Source organism: Syngnathus leptorhynchus, chromosome 15 (genome assembly GCF_054491065.1).
Source record: "Syngnathus leptorhynchus isolate UIUO chromosome 15, UIUO_Slep, whole genome shotgun sequence".
NCBI classification, from domain to species: Eukaryota; Metazoa; Chordata; class Actinopteri; order Syngnathiformes; family Syngnathidae; genus Syngnathus; species Syngnathus leptorhynchus.
In genome coordinates, this window is record NC_141209.1 from 5,132,868 (window position 1) to 5,155,317 (window position 22,450).

The 22,450-nt window shown below is 43.5% G+C and overlaps 1 long non-coding RNA gene across 1 annotated transcript; it reads left to right on the top strand.

Annotated features, from left to right (window-relative positions):
- The first annotated feature begins 536 nt into the window (after positions 1-536).
- On the top strand, positions 537-19,559 carry LOC147045293 (uncharacterized). Its single transcript, XR_015068381.1, has 3 exons — positions 537-1,573; positions 2,865-4,753; positions 19,455-19,559. It is a non-coding gene; the product is annotated as an uncharacterized LOC147045293 (long non-coding RNA).
- Positions 19,560-22,450: the final 2,891 nt, after the last annotated feature.

Genomic DNA, 22,450 nt, shown 5'->3' on the forward strand with positions numbered 1-22,450 from the left:
GGTTTTACGCAAAGTTCCGCCTCTTTTCCGCTTCGTTACCGGTGGCAACGCGAGCGGGGAGGCGGGGATCCATCCGGCAGCCTCCGCAGCTCCGGTGGGCAATTTGGAAAATTAAGCTCTTACCTGTTTGTGATCAAGAGAATTAATGCTGCACAAGGCTCGCAATTGACTTTGACAAGGTGTGGTCTGTAAATGCAGAAAAATAAACTTCCCCCTGCAAACGGGATTTTTGAGAAATTATACAACGTGTTCGGAAAGTCACTGTGCACTTGTATTTTTATTATATTTACCTATGTATATTTATTTTTTCAATATAGAGTACAAATGTAGGCTACCAAACCTGTCTGTTAATAAAAGTGCACACGCAGCGACTTTCCAAACACGCTCTATAGTGCGTGCGCGCGCGCGCGCGTCTGACAGTGCGCATTTAGAAATAATACTAATAATGATAATGCATATGATTATTTTTTTGTGCTTTGACCCAAACGAGACTAGGCGCGTCTGATTAATCCACGCAAGTCCAGACCGGTGTGAACTTTCTGAGGGAATAAGTACGATGCGACGTGTAAAGTCAGACCCATTACAAACTTTATTCTTATTCTTCATCATCTTCAATTTTGTGCTAATGCATGTAAATCTTCCGTTATCTACAGATGATTTCCAGTTATTTGCGCACAAATCGTCACATTTATAGCGCATATGCTCTCGACAGCCACTATTAGGCACACCGTGCACCTGTACGTATCCAGTTTTAATACAAGTGGCTGACAATTCGTGCGCTTTGCACATTGTTAAACGCATCACCATATATTATATTACCTTTCAACATGTACAATAATAGCCTATTCTCAGCATGCACCGCAATGCATATTACCTCTACAAAGATAAAATATAAATGAATACCTTTTCTGATAATGCCGATCATTACTGAGCGTTTTTGTTACCCGATTTATAATCTTTATGACCTTTATCATACGTGCGCCACTTTGACCAAATTAATAGTTACAAATTCTGTTGCGCTGGTCCTCGGTTAACGAGGGAGTATCTTTCCTTCTGCAGCGACGTAACCTGAGCGTGTACGGAGTTTGGACCGCGCCATGACGCACTAACAGACGCCAACGTTGTCATGTCAAAATTGCGGTGCTATTTCGTAATATCACAATGTCCTATGTTGCCGTGAAGCGAGGACCACCTGTGTTCATAAGCGAAACCCGCTGTCTGCCTGGAGCAGAGAAGGTAAGAAGACTGCATGGCGCAAGAGGCTCATTGTGAGGAGCGCTCTCTCTCTCTCTCTCTCTCTCTCTCTCTCTCTCTCTCTCTCTCTCTCTCTCTCTCTCTCTCTCTCTCTCTCTCTCTCTCTCTCTCTCTCTCTCTCTTTCTCTCTCTCTTTCTCTCGCTCTCTCCCCCCCCCCCCTCCCTCTCAAGCAGACTCTCTGGCGCCGCCGTTGTGACGTCACTGGATTCATAACAAGACCCTTTGCAAGCCCCTCGAAGCGCCGCTCAGGCGGTTTCCATGGTCACCACGGGTGTCAATTCGGGGAGGCCGGACTTCTTCTCAGCTGATCGACCCGAGGTCCGAACAAACTTATGCATGCACGCGCACACGCATGCATGTGCGTGCACACGCCGTGGTGATGGAATGTTATTTTTGTTACTCTTGTTTCTCCCTCTTTCACCCCGTTCTCTCTCTCCGTCTCTCTCTCATCTCACTCTCTCTCTGTCTCTCTCACACTCGATCTCTATCTCTGGAATAGTACAGTGTGTTTAAAGTCCAGTTCCTCCATTCAAATAGTAAACAAGTAGAGCACACAGAAAAAGTCGCACTAGAGGTCACAATAATAGGTACACTTGCACAATGTTTAAATAGTACATAGATATTATTATTATTAATGATTATTATTATTTCATAATTTGTTTTTAAATGATCATGTTAAGGGGGTTATTAAATATGAATAAAATGCTCTTGGTTTTATTAACAAAACTACTGCTTGATCTTAAACGATCTAGCCAAACAATTAAGAAGCAAGCACACTTGCTCTTGTTTCAATCCCACAAAGCCGTTGGTCAGCTTCCTCTATTCCAAGGGGAATTGAGACCTGAAATGAGGTTATGAGAACTCCTTTACGGTCACAAGTCTAACGGCAGAGCTGTTCGTGAAAGTGTTTGCGTTTATCCACATGAAATATCAGCTTCAAGATGGTCACGAGCTGAAGAGCATCTTTCTTACTGTCGTGGCGACCTAGCTTGCATCATTGGCTTCGGTGTGCTAAAATATTGATGGACCAGTCTGGACACCTCTCAAGTTGTGTTGGTGCTAGCATCTGTGCTAGCTTTTCTGCTCAGCATTATTGGCCGCATAGGAAAATGCTCAGAAATAAATAATTCTGTCCCAGGTAGGACAAGTCACATTAGTTATGATTGTGCTCATGTTTCTGGTAATTAAGTGCAGTGAAAAGATCCAATTTATTTCTTACTGTTGCTTTAATACGTGTCAGCACACTTTCCCTTTTGAAGGGAACGGCCCGCAATGTCTCGTAGTGGTCTCGCATGTAGATTTGCAGCAAGTGAGCGTGTTGAAGTGGTCAGGTGGATCATTGAACGCATCACGACGACAAAGGTTCTCACGGCCATAATCGTCTTGGCCTCTTATCGCTCGTCCCTCCTCCTCCTCCTTACCCATCTCATCGGCTCACCGCTCAGGATCAGACGGAGCAGCAGCAACACAGACTGCCTTTCCCTTTCATATCCCCATTACTTTCTCTTTTGTCGTCTTTCAGCTTATCTTCCCTGCACTTCATCTCTCTCTCTCTCTCTCTCTCCCTCCCTCAGTTCGCTTTTGACACCTAATCTGCTCTTTCCCTCAGCATGGACGCTCTTCAACCTTTTCAGCAACAAAAAGTAGTTACTTTTGAAATGAAGAGTCTTCAAGGTGCACGCTGAGGCTGAGAGGAAGATTCGAAACTGGAGAATTCGTCGAGTTTGCCTATTCATCTGTAAAGCCAAGTAGCAGTTCATATGGGATTATTACAGAACTGTTTTAATGGTGGAGTATTCTGGGAAGGTGGGCAAAATCGAAACAACCTGTCAAGGAATTAAACAAAAAGAAACAACGTAATACATCCCAAACTGTGAATGTGCAGGGTCCAACTGAAGCTTCAAATGCTTCATGAATTAGTTGTGTCATTTTTTGAGCCCTCTAGATGGCATTCTATTGAACATAGCACACTTTCTTCAACCCGCTTCTTGAAATCAACGTAGAGGATATGTAGAGAAAAATAAAACTGGTTCATGAAGCAAATTTGAAGCTTCATTCAATTTCCCATCATTACTTCTTCTGCCAGTAAGCTTTTCCAAGGAGCACAGTCGCACCCCCCCTTTGCGAAAGCCAGCATAGGTTAACGATCATTTATTTTGATATCAGCAAAACAGGACCAACCTTTAGCTTCTATTAATGTTCTTAATAAAAAAAAGCTCCAGTGGGAGCTTCTATACGACTGTTGTGTTTTCACGCTTCATCAAACGTGTGTGTGTGTAGTTGTATATTATTGGGATTTATTGGAGTAACAAGCTAATGGAATTAAGGTGCTGGGTTTCACTCGCCCTTGCCAAGATTGAGCATTAAAAGGATGAATAAATAGCGCTCGCTAAGTAGATGAGATGGCGAAACGGAAGCAACGCTACGCAGCCCGGGAGCCAGTGAAAGCGGACTTGGAATGGAATTAGCAGACAAACAAGTTAAAATGCTGAACGCAGAGGAAGTTTTCCCCTCGTGCGAAACAGAAGAAGAAGTGCTGGAAGCGCACCTAACGACAGCCTCTCCACGGAGTGTGAGGATTTCTATATTTGCCAGCTAATTACTTACATGAAAAGCCCAATAAAAAAAAAAAAAAAAAAAAATCCAAACATTAACCAAAAATAAACGGGCGTTTTGTTTGCGTCCTCCGTCAGCTGTGCCAGCAGCGAGTCGTCTCCATTACACATAATTCATGTGATGTTTGTGTTGCTTGCCGGATTAGCTGGGAGGCGTTGCTGTTGGCGCGCGTTGTAAAAGGCTCTCATCTGTATTTTAATGGACTAAGAAGCAGTGGGAGGACATGGCGCCATGCCACAATTACACACTGAAAGAGGGGCCTCCCCTCTATGCAGCAGGTAATCTGTTTGTGAGAGGCTTTTTAGCCGTATAAATGGAATTAGATGACGGTTTGATGACACATTAAAAAGGCAACTGTGCGCAACGACATGTTTACCAGCTTTCTGTATTTGGTCCACCCAAATTTGGAATTCTGTGCCATTTTTCTGCAGTGAGCAGGAGTATAAATGAAACCAGGGATGTGTGGTCAAGGGGAGGCAAGTAAGGATATGCCTCACTTGTCATTGACAGGTTAAAAAAAAAATAATAATAATCTACAAAGGCAAAATGCTTTATTTTGCTGATGTGACATAAAACTGCAGTCAAAAGGCACAGATTGACACAGGTAGTACTGAAGGGCGGCGCATATGAGCCACAGGATGATCAATACGGCCTTATTTTATGCTCAAGAGGTAGACTAGACCATGCATGTCACAAACAAATGACAGATCTCGGTTTCTTTTGTACCCACAATTGAATTGAACTGTGAAGTGATGGAGGAGTTTTGGGGATTTGATGACAAGAGTGATGATGGACGAGCCCCTGCTGTATATCTTGGGAATGTTGGAGAAATACAGCTGTTGTGAAAAGCCAGCAAACATATGCCAAAATCTACAAACAAAGGTAAGACTGATGAGAAATCAAAACACCGGTAGCCAATTGAAGAAACTATCCTTTTTGGGTTTATATTTTTATAAATCTGACTCTTAAGTAGTCAGCCAGCACCTTAATTCCACAGTTTTATCTCAATTAGTTGAGTGCAGGCCTCTGCCAAGGTTGTAGTGATAACAAAGGTGAGAAGAAGCTGAAGTGTGTTGGTAGCCTACTTCTTGTTTAATAAAAGTTGGGACCGAATTTAAAACAAGATAAAATAATCAGTGCCGAATGACGAAAGATTCAATGAGACAGTGATGCAAATATTCTACAGAATTATATATTTTTATATTTATTGCACTGATGCACTGTTAATCAATTGTGAGTTGTTGACTTGGTTTCATGATGTCAAAACAACATGATTATATGTTGTTGCCGAAAAAGCTTGCAGATGGCCGGGGCCGTGCAAAGCGGCTCTTTGGAGGCCTTTCACAGCGTGGCTGGAGGAGGAGAAGGCTTGTCTTCTATCAGCAGTGTTGACATTGGGATGGCACCTAATTAGGTTTAGGCCCAGCACAGCATGCATGCTTAACTAGGCTGGCCTCCGCCTCAGGCTGCTGCACTGATCCCAAGGTGACTGCTCCACTGCAGCCCACCAATGATACTCCATAGCGCTCATGGATTTTCTCTTGTTCAGAGATAACCATGACCCGGTTGTCACCGAAATTTTGTTGGATGTCGAATTGTGTCGTTTGATTCATGCCACATAAATCCAGCCTCAGTCCATAAAACCGAAAATAAATACAAATATAGTCATGCAGATTATATGCAGAAAATGACTCCTCTTGAAGCTACTCCTATTTCTGAGAGCGTAGCATCAAAACATGTTTAACGCGTCACTTAAAGGCCCTTTTCATCTCATGCTGGAGTTGTTTTAACTTGTCGACCCACCTCTAATGGAGCGATTGACAATTGCCAAGGAAAACAAGATCTTAAATAAAGCCAACGTGGGCATACAGCACTGTAGCAATTGAAAAATGAGAAAGGTTTTATGTGTATGTAAGATATATGGCTTTTGGAAAGTTATCTTTAAACTACGCGGTTATTTTTTTTGTTTTGTTTAGAAATGTCTCCTTTTGTCATTTTAAGCGACGAGACAAAGTGTGACAGAGGGAGGCTGACAGAAGCTGTTGTTTGAGATCCGTTTCGCACTTGTCTTCCTTCCACGAAGCTGCGCTTTGTGGCATCATAAACAGCTTCCTTGTGTAGAATCCCCATTTAACACCCCCCCAATCCCCCCACCAACTACCAAGCCACCCCCCTCTGATTCCATTTCCGCTTTATTGCCAGTTGGCCTTCATTCAAGAGCGATGGTCAAGCTCAAAAGAGGATATGAGCGGGAAAAAGAGGATGCAGTGCAGCTGAGTGCGTGCTGACTAACACAACGCGGTATTTGGACTTGCGAATCAGTGCGTGTGTGTGTGTGTGTGTGTGTGTGTGTGTGTGTGTGTGTGTGTGTGTGAGGGTATAAAAATCTTTTTGGATGCGTTCAGGTGCAACTTGAAATATGTTTATAGCATGTGGAAGGGCTACAATAAAATACAATTAAATTCGTAAATTAAATTAAATAAATAAATAAATAAATAAATAAATCGATTTCTTGATATTGCAGATTTTCACCTTGGGACTCTTGAGCATTGGTGCAGGTGTGCATTGTTGTGAGGCACATTCTTCTTGTGAGGGTATGTGAGAGGCCTGGAAAGAGGAGGAGGAGGAGGGGGGGGGGGGGGGGGGCAGTACGAGGGGGAAGTGGGGGTCCGGCCATGTTCAATGGCGGCTCCTTTGAGCGCAGAAGAGGGGAAGACGTCGGAAGAAAGATGGCAGAAGAAGAAGAAAAGCAAGCCACCCAGGCTTCATTACCATGTCAATCTGTAGAAAGAGAGCTGGAGTGGGAGAAGCGGGCCGGCCAGGGCCCAGCAGTGGGGCCGGATCCATATGGTGCTGCCGGCTCGGGAATGAATAGTGAATGGATGGTGGAGCGGCTGGGCTGCTGGAATCTGCCTCCAAGCCTTTGTGAGCAGGATGACCAAAGACAAGAGGGAGCTCTGCAGATGGCCCGGGCTATAAATAGGTAGCTAGTCTATCTCTGTGCTGTCACTCTTATTCACCCCCCCTTGCCAAAAAAAACCGACCCAACCTCATGTGATGCCGGGCCCAGTGTAAAATCCCGCGCTCTCCTTCCTCGTCACACGACGTCACATCACCACCGCGTCTTCTCGTTTTTGAAACCTTAAATGAGGGGCCTGTGCAGGAATGTGTGTGCGTATGTGTGCACACACACACACTCTAGGGAGTTGCTAAGATCCTCCAACACGAAAGCCCAAGAAGGCAGCAAGACTGAGCAGTTGTGTTTACAGTCCAAACTTGTCGCAGATGGACTTTAAAGTGAGTGATAAATCCGTGTCCAGATTGAGGGTCCTTTTGTCATTAAACTAAGCTTTAGCGCTGCTCTCCATCTGGCTGTGTGTGTGTGTGTGTGCGTGTGTGTGTGTGTGTGTGTGTGTGTGTGTGTGTGTGTGTGTGTGTGTGTGTGTGTGTGTGTGTGTGTGTGTGTGCGTGTGTGTGTATACACTGGACATGATCCGCCAGTAGAAAGACGACGACGTCAAACCCTCTTTTTTTTCCAAGTATAGCAAGCAAGCTAGCCTTCTGCTTCCTTTTCCCCTCCTGCTAGTCTTCAATCACAAGAAAAACTATTTCTATGATTAGATGACCCAAATTTTTCATTCAATATTGAATATCGTAGTAGTAGTAATAGTAATCATACAATACTGATAGAAATCATTTAAAATCCAAATATGCCAAATAAATGAAATAGTTTAGTTCGACGGTTTCCAAACAAAACTTCTAACCTTAAACATTCCAACTACCTTTTTACCATTTTATAACTTATTGTTTTGAAACTCTCTTCCCAGCACATCATCTGTTGGAACTCCCTGAGACGCTTTCTATATATTTCAAATAAAGATGAACTGCAATGAATTATCGAGCCGAGCGTTTAGATAAGCTGCAGTGAGAACACCAGAGAATATACTTTATCAGCTTTTCTTTGTCGCTTGACCGTGTGGCAATCCATCACTATGGCGTCGTGTTCTGTGTGTCACGCCAATGCTTAAGTTTTATAAAAAAAAAAATGTTTTTTTTACTGCAATTGCGGCCGTGTTCGCCTTGGGGAAATTTGCTATCATTATGCTCTTTGTCGCCAATCTGTCATATGAAAATATCAACACTGTGGAGCCGCAAGGTCACAAACTATCACTTTGGTCACACGCTGTATTATTACAAGGCACGTTATGTAATACGACTCCAACAGTGGACTTCCACTACCCTCTTTCGTGCTTGCAAAATTGCTGCAACGGTGCTGAAACAGAAGACGTGCCATTTGCCCTACATTGTTTTGTTTTTTTTACCCAAGAGACTGTTCATCCCAGATTAAAATAATTCAGTGTGTCATGCAGTGTGGGAAATAATCATTTGGTTCCCCGCTGTATGTGTAAGGTTGCTCATTTGGAAAAAAAAAAAAAAAAAAAGAACCGTCTCTAATTATTATTGATCGAGGTAGTAGATCAGTCAACGCGTCAGTCAAATCGAGTCGAATTTATTTATTTAATCCCGAAAACATCTTTACAATGATTTATTTTTCCACCACTTGACAGTTCTGTGGTTGCACCTCAAACCTAAATCAGAAAGCGAGCATTTGTTGATTTCTTTTTTTTTTTTTTCAGTGTAGTACTAACTGTGTCCAAAATATCCTTTCTGAGAATAATTTTTGGGTTCATGTAAACAAATTGAGGGCGAGCGAGTCGTAGCATCGTGCCTGTTTGACTCTTTCTCCTTTTTGGTTGGAATCCAAATGATGACCAACCCTGCAAAGTTCTCACACTCTTATCCAGCAGTGTGTTATGATGATGATGATGGTGGTGCTATTTTTACAACCTTCTTCTATTATTATCTTCACTACTGTAGACTTTCACACAGAGCATAATCTGGCACGCTGCCTTTCCCACTGCTCACATAAGCGCTCGAAGAAGGCACCGGCATAAAAAAAGAAGAAAAAAAAAATGACAGACAGCGAGACAGAAGTTGTTTTTGTCTCTTCCCCTTTTTCCTCCCGCGCTTCCGCATATGGTCGCCCATTCTGCCCGTCTGTCTGTCTATCTGTCCGTGTGTCATTACAGTAAATCAGAGGGCTCTTCGGCTTTATCCCAGCGTCCTTCTGGCCCCGAGACGGCTGGAGCAGATGTTGGAGCCCGGGACAAAATGGATTTCCCCCTGCCGAGAGCAGCTTTTCTTGCCCTTCTTAATGGAGGCTCCTTGAAATGCTAATGCCGCCACATTACTGCAGCGGTGGTCCGGCATAGTGATGGTGGGAACAAAAAAAGCGACCTTTTGTCACTGGAAATATACGTCACTTCATTAGGTACACCTGCACACTGTATACTTACAAAGATGCTAATGTTTACTTTGGATTGACGCTGTTAGAGACTTGAGCACTTACTATTGGGGTTGCACTTTGCAGTGACATTTCAGAGCTGCTTCCAACACAGGGTTTTCTGTAACAATAAATAAATAAATAGCTAAATAAATAAATAGGCTCCATATTGGAAAATTAAATATTTGTATAACAAAATTCTTTCACTTCAAAACTTTAGGTCATATGAACAAAAATTAACCTTTTTATAGGAATAAAAAGTTTTACCAAATTCGATACACATAAACATATTTGAAATTGCAGTGCAATCAAATTGGGCATGGGTCCCTAATTTAGCGGCCTTTTCGTGATTTGCATGAGTGAACCTTTTTGTGGAAAAAACAACCACCTATGTTTAATCTGTCTTGGTTTTTACTATTCTTGCCACGAACCACCGCTAAACCTGCAGACAAAAAAACACGATGCTTTCAAAAAGACTCTGCGCGTGCTCCATAGAGTACAGTCGACATCCTACTAAAAGCTTCTTGCTCCTTTGCTCTTCCTTGCTCTCGTCTCACTCACATACATGCACGTGCACAGGTTTATCGCTCTGGACACTCTTGTCCCTGTCAGCAGCTGGCCGACTGAGTCTTGTTTGAGCTTGTGTACAACCGTGTGTATGTATGTGTATGTGTGTGAGGGTCCCAGTAAAGCCTGCCTGCTGCTGGGCTCAGCTCTGCAGTGTCGGCCAAGCCATGTGGCCACTTTAAAGCTCCTTTCTGAGAGGCCTGTGCGCTTGTTAAGGAGCTCCTCTACACTGACAGTTGGCTGTGGGAATCCCTCTGCCAGCTGTAGCCTGCACGCAGCCCTCCCTCCTCGCTCACTCGTTCCCCTCATCCCTCATCGCTTCCTTTCCGCCCGTTCTTTCCCAACTACTTTGTGATCGCCGGGCACACAATTTGCATAATCTATATGGTGAAACATCATTGCGGACCTTCTGTCTGTCCTGGCACCGGTTCGGCTGCACATGTTTTCCGCTGTATACCTGAGCACATGGCTGGAAATGCACTTTGGCAATGGCGGCGGAGCCACGTGTGGCAATGATGGTTGTTTAGATGGGGGGGGAAGCTTCACGGCAGCGTTTTACGAGAACGGACCGCGGGTCCGTCTTTTCCACGGACTCCTTTGCACTTTTTCACGGTTATTTCTCGCCACACCAAATGCACTGTGAGGTTGCGCGGTCGTCTGACTTTGGCTGACCTTTTGAGGAGAGCAGAGAGCAGGTGCACCTGTGTCCCGTTGCCCGGCTCATATACTCCCAAGGTGCCGCGGGGCACATCTGTTCCAGAGCGCTCACTTGTGCACACAATAAGGGCATTTGCTTGTATTGTCATCCCTTCTATTTGCGGCGTGGGGCTCGGCCTTGCAGCTTTATAGATGAACTGCAGATGTTGTGATACTCGTACTTGGGTTCGCTTTTTTTTATTTTGTACACATCACAGAGCAGGTCAAGTGAAAATAAGCATATGCTATAGCTTCTAAAGACTATGGGCTCGTTTTTTTTTTTTTTTGTGTGTAGACAGGTGCACAGGCTTGCCGTAAAAACTGGCGCATCCTCAATGTTGTGCCGAGGCGTGTTTAGATTTGGGATTTGGCAGATCGTATTGCTGCTGGGCATTTCATCAGACTGAGGGCATTTTCTAAAAAAAAAAAAAAAAACTCTCGGTGTCCCTGACAATTTGGTGTCAGAGAGTAAACTAGACTCTAGACCAGATAAAACCGTGTTTAAGTTGTGGGCAAACAGATTCTGAGCTCCCTAGGTGTGTTGTGATTGTAGAAATGAACGTATTGAATGCATTATTATGATCATTTTTTCATATAATTTAAAAGCATTATTTTTATTTGACTTCTTTTAAGCTCGTATTCATATTCAGAAACGTAAATCATAACAGATCCACATCTTGAGATGTACTGTGGGACACAAAGGAACGCAGGACTTTTTTTTTCTTATTCATCTCTATCCAAACTAAATAGGACGTTTCTCTCCTCGCTCCCCTTCGTCCCTTTTTCCCTTTCTCTTCCCCTCCTGAGACGACCATGCAAGCTGGCGTCCTTTCACTCCACAGATGTCTCTGTTCCTATAGGGCTGCGAGGAGATGTGTTGGCAATCCTGTGAAACACACCTACAATACACACATGCACACACACACGCACACACCTTCACAGACGCCTGCTCGCCGAGACACCCAAATGAGGGTGTGAGGCTGCTGTGAGGACTCTTCCAGTTCACGGTGTGTTGAAAATGCACAAGACGAACCAGAACATGTGTTTGTGGGTGCGTATGTGTCTGCGCATGTCCTCAACACATCCTGTGTGACAACCTGGTATAGTTTAGATCTGCCATAGCTCTCAGGTTGGGTGTGACATGGTTGTTGCCATATACCTGATGATGGCATGATTAGCACCTGTAGTGTGTGTTTGTGTGATATACACTTTTAGCAGTTTGAATGGGATTCTAAGTTGTGCAAAGTTTTTAACTCCTTCCACAAGTGTGTCCGGGATGTCTGTTTAAGCAGCCATGTTGGTGTTCTCTGATGTGTTCTCTTGCTGTCTGAACGGTTGTGTGTCACTTTTTGTGTGTGTGTGTGTGTGGTTGCGTGTCCACAGCATGGCAGTCCATCTGTCTCCAGGAGAGCAGCTTCCTGCTTTCTCTCGCACTCTCTCTCTCTCTTATCTCTACCACTGCAGGAACACACAACCTGGTCTGACATCCGCTGACACACACACACACACACACACACGCACACACATGAAAACACAAAAGTCTACCTTCTGTCCGTCTATCTGTCTGTCTGTTTGTCCACACTCATTTGTGTCTGCGTGTCCGTCTGCACACATCTCCCCACAAAGCTGGTCAAAGCCAGTCATCTGCCTTCCTTCTGTCTCTCTGTCTGCCCGTCTATTTGTCTCACATCCAAATGGTCACAAATGATGGTGTGTGTGTGTTTGTGTGTGTGTGGGGGGGGGCACGTGCCATTTGGGAAAATCACAACTCAATAGAAAGCTCAGCCGTACGGACCCAAATTGGTTGTGACAAATTAGCTGCTGCAAAATGCCGATGTCACACTGAGTCAAAGGTTTCCTACCGCTTCTCCAATTTGAAATTTTAAAAGTTAAAACTAAATTTCATATTCATACAAATTATATATATTTTTTTTCTTTAACAGTAGGTTATCAACAACTTTGTCTGCTTTTATAAGCCCCCATCGGTGCGATCTACAGGGTCGAGCGAGATAAGATACCGTGTATCGATTTGGCAGAAAAACATCAGACTTGCCGAATTGATCAGCTATTACCACTGCTATGATGTCATTCCATCCACACACGCACACACAGTACAGTGCAAAAATCTCCAGTAGCTTTGTTTTTATCAGTGAACCTTTACACAGGAATCAGTAGGACTTGTAAAATATTAACTCATCGGATACAAAATCAATTCTCGCAAAACTGTATAAAGGAATTCTGCTTGAAGGATGAATTGCCTTCTAGTTATATTGTTTGTGATCAATTGTGGCATTGCTTGAACAATCACTGGTCAGTTCATGGTGGATATTTCCAAACTCAACCATGGCAAGTTGAAATGTTTGATAGCAAGACTTTATTTGGTGTAGACGTGACTTAAAATAAAATTCAAGCAAGATGCTTGCAGCCATCTTGGCTTTGCACGGACGAGCTAATCAATCGCTCCCACTGGTCGGTTACCTCGCCTATTCTAGCTTGCTGGCGAGCAGCCACACCTAGTGTGTGTGCGCTTGCGTGCGTCAGTATAACATTTGTATGTGTGGGTGTGTGTCCGAGGGGGGACATTGATTGGAGCTATTTCTGCTTTGCCACATGACAGATGCAGCCTGTTCGCAGCAGAAACGTCAATGCCCACACCTGCTTGGCTGCTCCATGTGAGCCATCACGTGTTTGTTTGTCAGTAGCCAAACATTTGGTGCAATTTGAACTTAGCTCCTGGTCCGATACAAAAACTTCATCTGATATTTTCTATATACATACATATTAAGTCTCGGTATTTAATAGCACTGCTAGGCCACCATGTTGCTCCTGTAGATAATAAAAAAAATAGGAGGAAGATGAAAGATACATTTTTGTCAAATAAAAAAAAATCTAAATAAAAAACTGCTTGACGCTTGCAGGTAAGATTACAGTTGCTAATAAGTTATAAATGATAGTAATGGCCATCTGTTCGCCTATAGGGAGCTCCAAGCCAGCTCGGATTTGGCACGCCGCGCCTCCACAGACACTCCTTTGAGCGTCGGGCGTTTAGAACGCAGCCACCTCGTGCTTGGGCATTTGCTAAATTCAGACCTGACACTCTGACAGCAGATGCTCAAAGCTAGACTTCAAGATGAGGATAAGTGGAGCTTTCTACACCCCCCCCCCTCCCTCCCTCCTCACTAAGCAGCATGGCGTACAAGGAGCAACTGTCAAATGGTACTTCCTCCTCCGTGGACGATTAATAGCAGCTAATTAGTACTGGTGGCTGCGGTACGGGGATAGAAAATCCAAACACGCACTTGGGAACGTGTAGCGTAAATATGATTTAAAAGAGCACTGGAACGAGTGAATATGACAAACCTGGGGATGTGATTGATTGCTGGTGCACTGCTTTGTCCATGGTAACCGTGGCCTCTCCATCTGTGTGTGCATGTGTGTGTATGTGGAGGCTCTGGTCTTAGCCCTGTGGCAGGTGTCTCATCCCTGTGCAGTGTTTGCAGTCTGGACCCTCTAAGCACTGGAGCCTGTCTCAGGCAGATTACATACACACACACACACACAAGCAGATGGGTGCAGACCTCATCACCCAACAAGCACACAAAGCGAGGAAGGGCCTGGCCAGATGAATACGCTGGATGTGTATGGGAAGCCGTATGTGCATCCATTCCATATCCTTCATATCCAGATTAAGGTTTACATACTGGTAACCCTCTTTGACCTCAATAGCAGTAACTAGACTAGCATTTTATTCATAACATTTTTTCTTCTTCTACTATTACCTCTTTTGGTCGACTGGGATGCATTTAAACCAGAGGTGTCAAACTCATTTTTGTCACGGGCCGCATCGTAGCCATAATTTCCATTGGAGGGTCATTATGACTGTTAATTTTATGAATAGCTAATAATTTTGGAATTGTGAATGGTAATAAAAATTGGTAGCAATTATCTCTATTTTTTTAAAGTGAAGACAATTTGATGCACATTTTGTTTTCACGCGCCACATAAAATGATGTGGTGGGCCGTATCTGGCCCCCGGGCCTTGAGTTTGACATCCATCGATGGTTTAAACCATACAAGTAAATTACTGTGTCTATTTTTCTACTAAAAAGGAGCACGACAGTCATTTCTACAAGTGGACTGAATTGTTTTATTAGTCTAGACAAGGAGCATACTAGCACATGGACCTTTAACTGGATATTGAATAAATCAAAGTCAAAAGGTTTTCCTTGTAATGTGTATATTCTTTGATTATGTATCACCGTCACGGTAAAAAATACGCGCGCCAGTAGCAGCAGCGTAGCAAAAGACATTCACGGGTAAACATTGTAATCCCGCTGCCCAAAGACGAGTAGTATCTTCGGCATGCGGCCCATTATCAAGGCCGAGGCTGCCTGAGATAACGTGCTCCTCTCCTCAGGTTGGCTCACATTAAAGGTGTGTGGACGCCTGAGATGCGACACTGCAGAAGAGGGATTGTGTGTGGTAGCGATAAAATGCAACAGCATGCTAAATGTCAACGTGCCTCGGGCTAACAACGCCTGGCTTTGCTGACATAGGAAACACAAACTCTTTTTGAACCTCATGAGCTCAAATGAAGCAATTAACATTGTTCATTCACTTTTTAGTTTTTGATTCAACAATTAAATATGAATCACTGCTGAATTTTTTTATTTAATTATATGAATATAAGAGATACCCTACAAAAGTTCTAGCTCAAAAGAAAATGTGTAAACAAAGTAGCAAACAATTAGTAAACAGTAGTAGCCAACAAACTTGCAGTTACTTGGCATACAATAATGAAACTTACGGATCACTATTAATTGATTAAAGCGTGCACATTCACTTGAAAAAAGTCACGCATCACAAGGGAGGCCCAAACATGACCTCAGTGCCGCTTGTTTTATTTTTATCAGTTCCACTAATTTTCCGTGTATTTTAAGACCTATATAGCAGACAGTAAATGCATACATTGGTGCATAGAAGCACCACTGTGTGTTTGGCACAGCTGCTGTAGGAGTCTCCCATGTGACCAAGGGCTGCTGAGACACATGAAGAGGAGAAAGTGCCACCTTTAATGCTGATTGATGACACCCTGTTTGTGTGCGTGTGTGTACACGTGTGCCCAGTGGTGTCGCAATTTTGCAATAAGAACAGAAATGTGATTTTAAATCGTAGCTGTTTTTAACAACAAAAATGTATTAATAATATGAAAATAAATATAACAAAAAAATAATTAGCATTGTTTTGACACTAGCATTGTGTTGACATTATGAAGACAACACTAATCTTGGCAAACATGTCTTACTGGCCCAGTAGATAGATGATGTCGTGGCTGGCAGGTTTCCATGGCGATGTCTGACTTCAGCCGTCACGCGTCTGATATTGCTGACATGCAGCATGGTGCCGCAGCCTCCATTAGGACTCAGTGTTCATATTGTTTGATGCTTCATGCCTGTCGTGTCGCATCACTGTCACTTGTCTCCATTTGCACTTGTGATTGGACATGCTTTGTTTGTTCTTACATCGCTTACGAGTTGTGTGTGTATGTGTGTCCAAAGGAAAACAATGCATGATCATGGCATTCTTTGTAGGAGGTCAAACGCAGAGGAAAAGGTAGAGAAATTTTTTTTTGAATCTATTTTCTTTTATTCCCTTGTTCCTTTTTCACCACATCAGTACAGTTGCACTTCACAGAAATATTATAGGATTATTTTCACCGAATCATATTTTCTGCAACATCTGTCAATGCTGCTTTGCGACATTCATTTAAATGGCATCTCCTTTTCCATTGTCTACAAATGATTTCTCCATCCATTCCCTTTCAATGTTCCCACACTGTCCATTTCTTCCACACTGTTTCGCTCCTTCCTCCTCTCTCAAATACTTTCTCACCATTTCCACTGTTATTGCTGCCTCGCTCTCGTTCGCTCCTGCGATATATTTAACCCATCCCCCTGGGGAGAACAGAAGCCCGCCTCAATCTGGAACCAATTGTTTTGTTCGGTTCAGGAGTCCAGAACCGAGCCCTGACAAGGGGCTGCCTGTGAGGACTGCTCTGTTATTTGTTTTTGCTGTTATCAAAGTATGCCTTGTGAAACATTGCTGCCGTTGGGGGAGGCTCCGTCATTTCTGTCACAGTCGCGTGGACTGAACGCTTTGAAAAGAACGTAGACTTCCACCGAGGACCCAAGATTTTTCCCTTGATAGTTTGCCACCAGATTTAGAAAGAAACTAGGTGAAATCCGACAGGGATTCTGGGTTTTCTATAATAACTAGTACCTTTTTTTTTTTTTAATTCTTACTTTTTTTTTTTTATTCCTACACAAATCTATTGGTTTTAGCATTACAGTATCTTTCTTGGTGAAGGTTTTACGAAACCTGTGTAGTCAAGCATTGTCACGCTCCACTTATGTTACAAGCAGTGTGATGTGTTTGGCCATCTCACTGACGCCTTGACCTCTCACGCATCTCGCTTGCTGTGCTGTCACATGCAGAGACAGGAGACCCAAGAGCTCAGGTCAGGATCTGGACTCACTCTTAAACCCATTAAGGCCACCTGGGTGTGTAGTCATGCATGGCTCCAAAGATGGCCAGGAGGTGTGTGTATGTGTGCGGGGTGGCCTCGACATGGCCAGGAGGAGCAGGCTGTTGAACAAGATTAGCAGGATCTCACATGTTGCATAACGCACCGGGCCACTCGTGAAACCTCAACTGTGGCCTACTTGTATGTGTGGAGGAACACCCTGAAAATAATGCAATGTTTGATTTGAATGTCTTTTTGGGTGGAAGTGCAAAAGGAGAGGAAAGGTATGCATACCTGGCTCTTAACGCGTACCGTCCAGGCCAAGCCTTCACAAATGTCATTATCCAGAGCAGCCTGGAGGTGATTAGGGAGTGTGCCGCTTATACTCGGGCCCTGCTGCATCCATTTAGGCCAACTGCTGCCTCTGTGTGTTTGTGCATATGGGTCCGGGCTTGCTGGGGGCTGTGATCCGTTGGGTCTTATAACACCAAATCAAACACAGGGGGAGATTGCAGATTGCCACCGCTGCATCCTTGTGTGTGTTTGTGAGTGAGCAGGGGGGGGGGGGGGGGGGGGGTTAAGTAATAAACAAGGTCTCCATGGTGACAGCAGATGCAGCTGCAGCTCGGAATGAAGTTGAGAGTCAGCAGTTAAGGGACAACTCCGTGTGTGTGTGTTGCGTGGTGCTTGGTGTGTGTGTGTGTGTGTGTGTGTGTGGTGTGGAGGTAGGGGAGGCAGTAGGAGCCCAGAAAGTCATAAACACCAGCAGGCCATGACTTCCACAAATAGACCTCTTAGGGTAAAAAGGGAAGCAGAAAATTTCACACGCAGCATATAAAGAAAGAAGAACACATTATATGGAAAGATATTTTATAGAATGACTGCATATGTTGTTTTGGACAAAAAAGATATCTTGACTTACTAGTTTAATTCATTCCAAGAACAAGGAGTACCTTCATATTCAGGGGATCTAAATCATCTTGATTGGCTGATGGACACCGACTCAAAATTACATAAGATTTTTGGGATTCACGTTTTAAAAGGACAACTATTTCCATTTTCATCGTGCACCAAACACATGTGTTGTAGCTAAACCACTTCAGCGCCACCCTCCTTCCTCTTGTCTAGGCTATTTTCCAATATTATTTATGCACTGACTCTCTTTAGTCCTCTCTAAGCTGGCTTTTTCATGGCTTTTCACTGAGGGACTGAAAACATACAAATCCCCCCAAAAAGCCCTCCCAAAAAAAAAAACATATGGAGCACTCACTATACCTTAATCAGAGCAGTCCCAGTGCGTGTGCACACTAATATTAGAATAATCCCTGGTGATTATGGGAGTGGTTATTAGGATGAATATGGCATCAGGGTTGGGTCGTGGCAAGCTGAGCCCGGCCTGTGCTGAGAAACAGATGTCAGTTGACCCACATCTGCCGAGCATGCTGGGACATCACAGTGTCAGGTCGTGGCTCCGATCACCTCCGGGACACCGTACATCTGGGCGATGAAAGATCATTGGCTGGTTCTCTTGGTGCATAGAGTCGCATGGGATGTGACCTGCAACCATGACACTCGCCACCTGTCTTTTTGTCATGCAACTGGACTGTTTGGTGCTTTTTTACAAATATGGTACATTTTACATACTCAGCATTCACTAACGATGTACAATGAGTAAGTGAGCCAAGAGAAAAAGTCATAATGTTCAGTCTTGATTAATGCTGCCAGTACTCAGGGTGGTGTTTTCAAAGCGGATCAAATGGCCTTGACATGTGGGGTCCCTCAAGGGTCAATCCTTGGACCCCTTTTGTTCAGTATTTGTTACCGCTGTGTCAAATGCTTCAGAAAGCCATTGTTGGCTGCTACGGCTTTGTGAAACCATAAAAGTACAAATCGTGCCAGGTTAGGATGGTCAAATTGTAATCTGAGGAAGTAGAGAGAAAAAAATTCCGGTGCTAGGCTAGAGCATCCAAGAATATATCTGAGACGATGAGCAACATTCCGAATAAATGTTAACGCTCGTTAAGATCTTTCAAGTCGTGTTCTGTTTCAATGGCTTCATTCCGACTGTACCACTGACAAATTTTGCTTTTGTGCTTTGGAATTGGTATCTTATTATCTGCTGGCTTCTTTATAGCTGGTTTTGGATTACCTGTTATTGCATTACATCACGGTGAAACACCGCAGACTGAAGAATAGATGTAACCGTGAGTGAAAAGGATCTTCATTGCAGCTCCCTCCGTCAGACCAGAGAACATTTTGCAAAGCCAAACATTGTGGCTTTTTGCTATAGTTAAATTTACTTAAAATGATGCGGTGGACCAACACCGAGAATAAGTGAGAGCTAATTGGAAACAGCTTGCTGGAGTTTCAGCAAATCCTGACTATGAGACTGAGCCTCCGCAACTTTTGTTTCCTTACATGCTGCTTTACTGGTCATTTCTTTGTTTTCCCAGGAGAACTGCCAGCGAGCTTGTGGTCCAAGATTGCGAGTTGATGACTCACTCATGGGCTTTGCTGGACCAACCAATGTCAAGTTCACTTGGGCCATACCAAGGAAGGGATCAGGTAAGATGGCGGCGTTTCGGTATTATCGATTGATTGATTTGCAACCAAAAGCTACTCATGTGCAGTAATAGATTGGTGTTGTTGTATGAGAACTATGACAATGAAACTGCATGGAAATATAACGCAGACCACAATGTTTTTCTTATGTTTCACTTGTCATTTTGGTGCCTTATTATCCCATCCAGACATTAACAGCTCTGTCTCCTAAACATCACATTCCATCACAACTAAACCACTGCAATCTGTCTATGACAAGCCTTGTGGAACGCCAGCTTCTTTGGGATCTATAAATCCTCCAAATTTACAAAATACCATTTACAAAGTGTAAACGCTATGTTTTGGTAGAATATAAACTGGTTCAAGGAGAGATGGCGGTCTGGTTTGACAGTATGTTGGGTTTTAAAAGATACATGCTTTTGACACTCTTGGAAAATTCAAAGTCACTGTTGCCAACTGGAGTCTAACAGTCTCCTCCTGCGAATTATGTCAAAGTTAACTCGCACTTGGACAACTGTTTAAAGAGCAAACAACAGTTATTTTTATTTCCCGACTGTTTTCTTTTTCTCCATTTTGAGTTCCTCCTTGAAATGAACTTTTCATTATTAACTGAAACCAGACTTAAAAGTATTGACAGTCAGATTGAAAAAGCATTTCGAACAACTTCCTTGAATGAGATAAGCAAACATTATAAGTCCAAACTAGTCTTTCTTGCCCCCTCCAACTCCCAATTTCCTCCTGTCTAATTTCCCCCCCTTTCATTCCATCACTCTGTCACCCTCCCGGCAGATTAAGGCCCATCCTTGTCATCCCATAGGGTCGAGAGCTTTGAATGACAGCTCAGTTCAGCTTCTTGACACAGGTCCGTGCCCCCGTCATCATCACTGATTGTCCCACGCTGGCCCCTCAGAGTGACAAGCGCCTGCAGAGACACTTACTCCCAGTGAAGCCCCCCCCCCCAAAAAAAAAGCCCACGTCCAGGATTGGCCCTTAGCTCTCATTTCCCCTTTTCTCTGCTCACTTTATATACTTCCACTCATCCGCAAACAGCAAAGCCCCTATTAATATGAACTCAACATTCCACCTTCTCCCTCAGCTTCACTTTCTTTCCCAGTTTTTGTCCCACAAGCCCCCAAATCGCCTTTGCGCTCCCCTGACGTAAACTCTTGTATCTCACGAAAGCAGACTAGTATTAATCTCAAGGAATCTTCCAGATCTTAATCAGGCTAATTAGTGTGTTTGTTTTAACTTAACACTGTTGACTCCTCTTGAGTGACTATCTTTGAGCGGGCCACAACAGATGGCTCAGCGTTCTTTTGGGAATGCCAACAAGAGTTGGGATTGAGATGTTTGATGTTGATTTAGTTTACCTTGGATTTTTTTTTTTGAAAGAAGAGATTCAGTGCTAAATTTCCAATCCATGATGTGAAGCAATTTAAGGTGATAAGACAAACAATATGTATTGATTTACGCATTTGCAACAAAAAAGTCAGTTTGTTTTTGCCTACATTATACCAATACATTTAAAAATAAAGTAACATTTTTTTTGTAATTTAATGTTTTTGTTGTGGTTGCAGTGTTGTGTTCTGAACAATCAGTACAGAAAGTCAAGGAATAAGTGATTACCGAACATGACAGCGATGACTAAAGGACAAGTTGTCGTGTGCGTGCGTGCGTGTGTGTGTTTGTGTGTATCAGAGACACACAAATGCTATCCAAGAAGGACAGGAGGGCTTGTGATGAGCACAGACTGTTTCCACCTGCCAGGTGCCGGGTCTCTAATCCCCCTCTCTGTCTGATTACACAAACACAAGTATACAGACGTACACAAGGTCATTTCTCTCCGTCCCTTACAATATCACCGGCCAACATGGACTTTTGATAAATGACTTTTGAAAAATATGAAAAGAAAGAAAATACGGTCAGAAAAGTTATCTTTAACTTATGGTAGAAGTAGCAAAATGCCGCCACCGCTATTTCACACAGTGAGTCATCTGGGACTGGTTGAAGAAGCGATACTTTTCTTTGTTGACATCGAAAAAACATATTTTGCAAGGAATCTTATGCACGTTGCCAAATCTCCACGGAAATCTGCTCCTTGCTTTTGTGTCGTTTTCTGGCCTCGTCTCCTTTTGTGGATTTTCTTTGCAATGGACGCCATCCCTCTGCGTGAGTCACATCATCCTGACAAGATCTCATGCAGGGAGGACAGCTTTGATATCTCGTGGATAAGAAGGCTTTGTAGAGACGCCGACACCTCCTCCTCCCACTCCGACTTGACTATACCCTAAAGGAGGTATGGGCTGGGGAGGTTCCCCTGCCTCTTGTTTATGATGTTTACGCCTGACGCGGCTCAGATCCCTTTAGGTGAAAGAGCGGTCAAATTACTTTAAATGCTTTTTTCACTCTTCGGTATATCTTGCGTATTATTTGTTGCACACAAAACTCCATTCACCCGAAATACTCAAATTTTAATCCAGTCGAGTTATTCCACATGGTGCCACCTTGTCTACACCCTCTCCTCCGCTCAACTTCCCAGGCTGTGATTAGATAGTCAACCCTCCAGCCATCGCTAAACACACACACACGCACTCAGGTAGAACTCACTCAGGCGTATAATGTTGCTCAGGAATGTGACGAAACTGGTAAACTCACAGAGACTGCTGATCCCGTGTCATCAAATATGTACAACTTTGAATGACGCACACTGACATGTACAAAACTAGGTCAAATAGTGCACATCATTTTGACCAAATTCCTTCTAAACAGACTTAATTCGTCAACAATCAACATCATGTATAATCCAAGGATTATTATTTTCCCAGCTAGCCAAGACCGCCTCAGTTATCCTTACTATTCTAATTATACAATATAGTGACTATGCTCC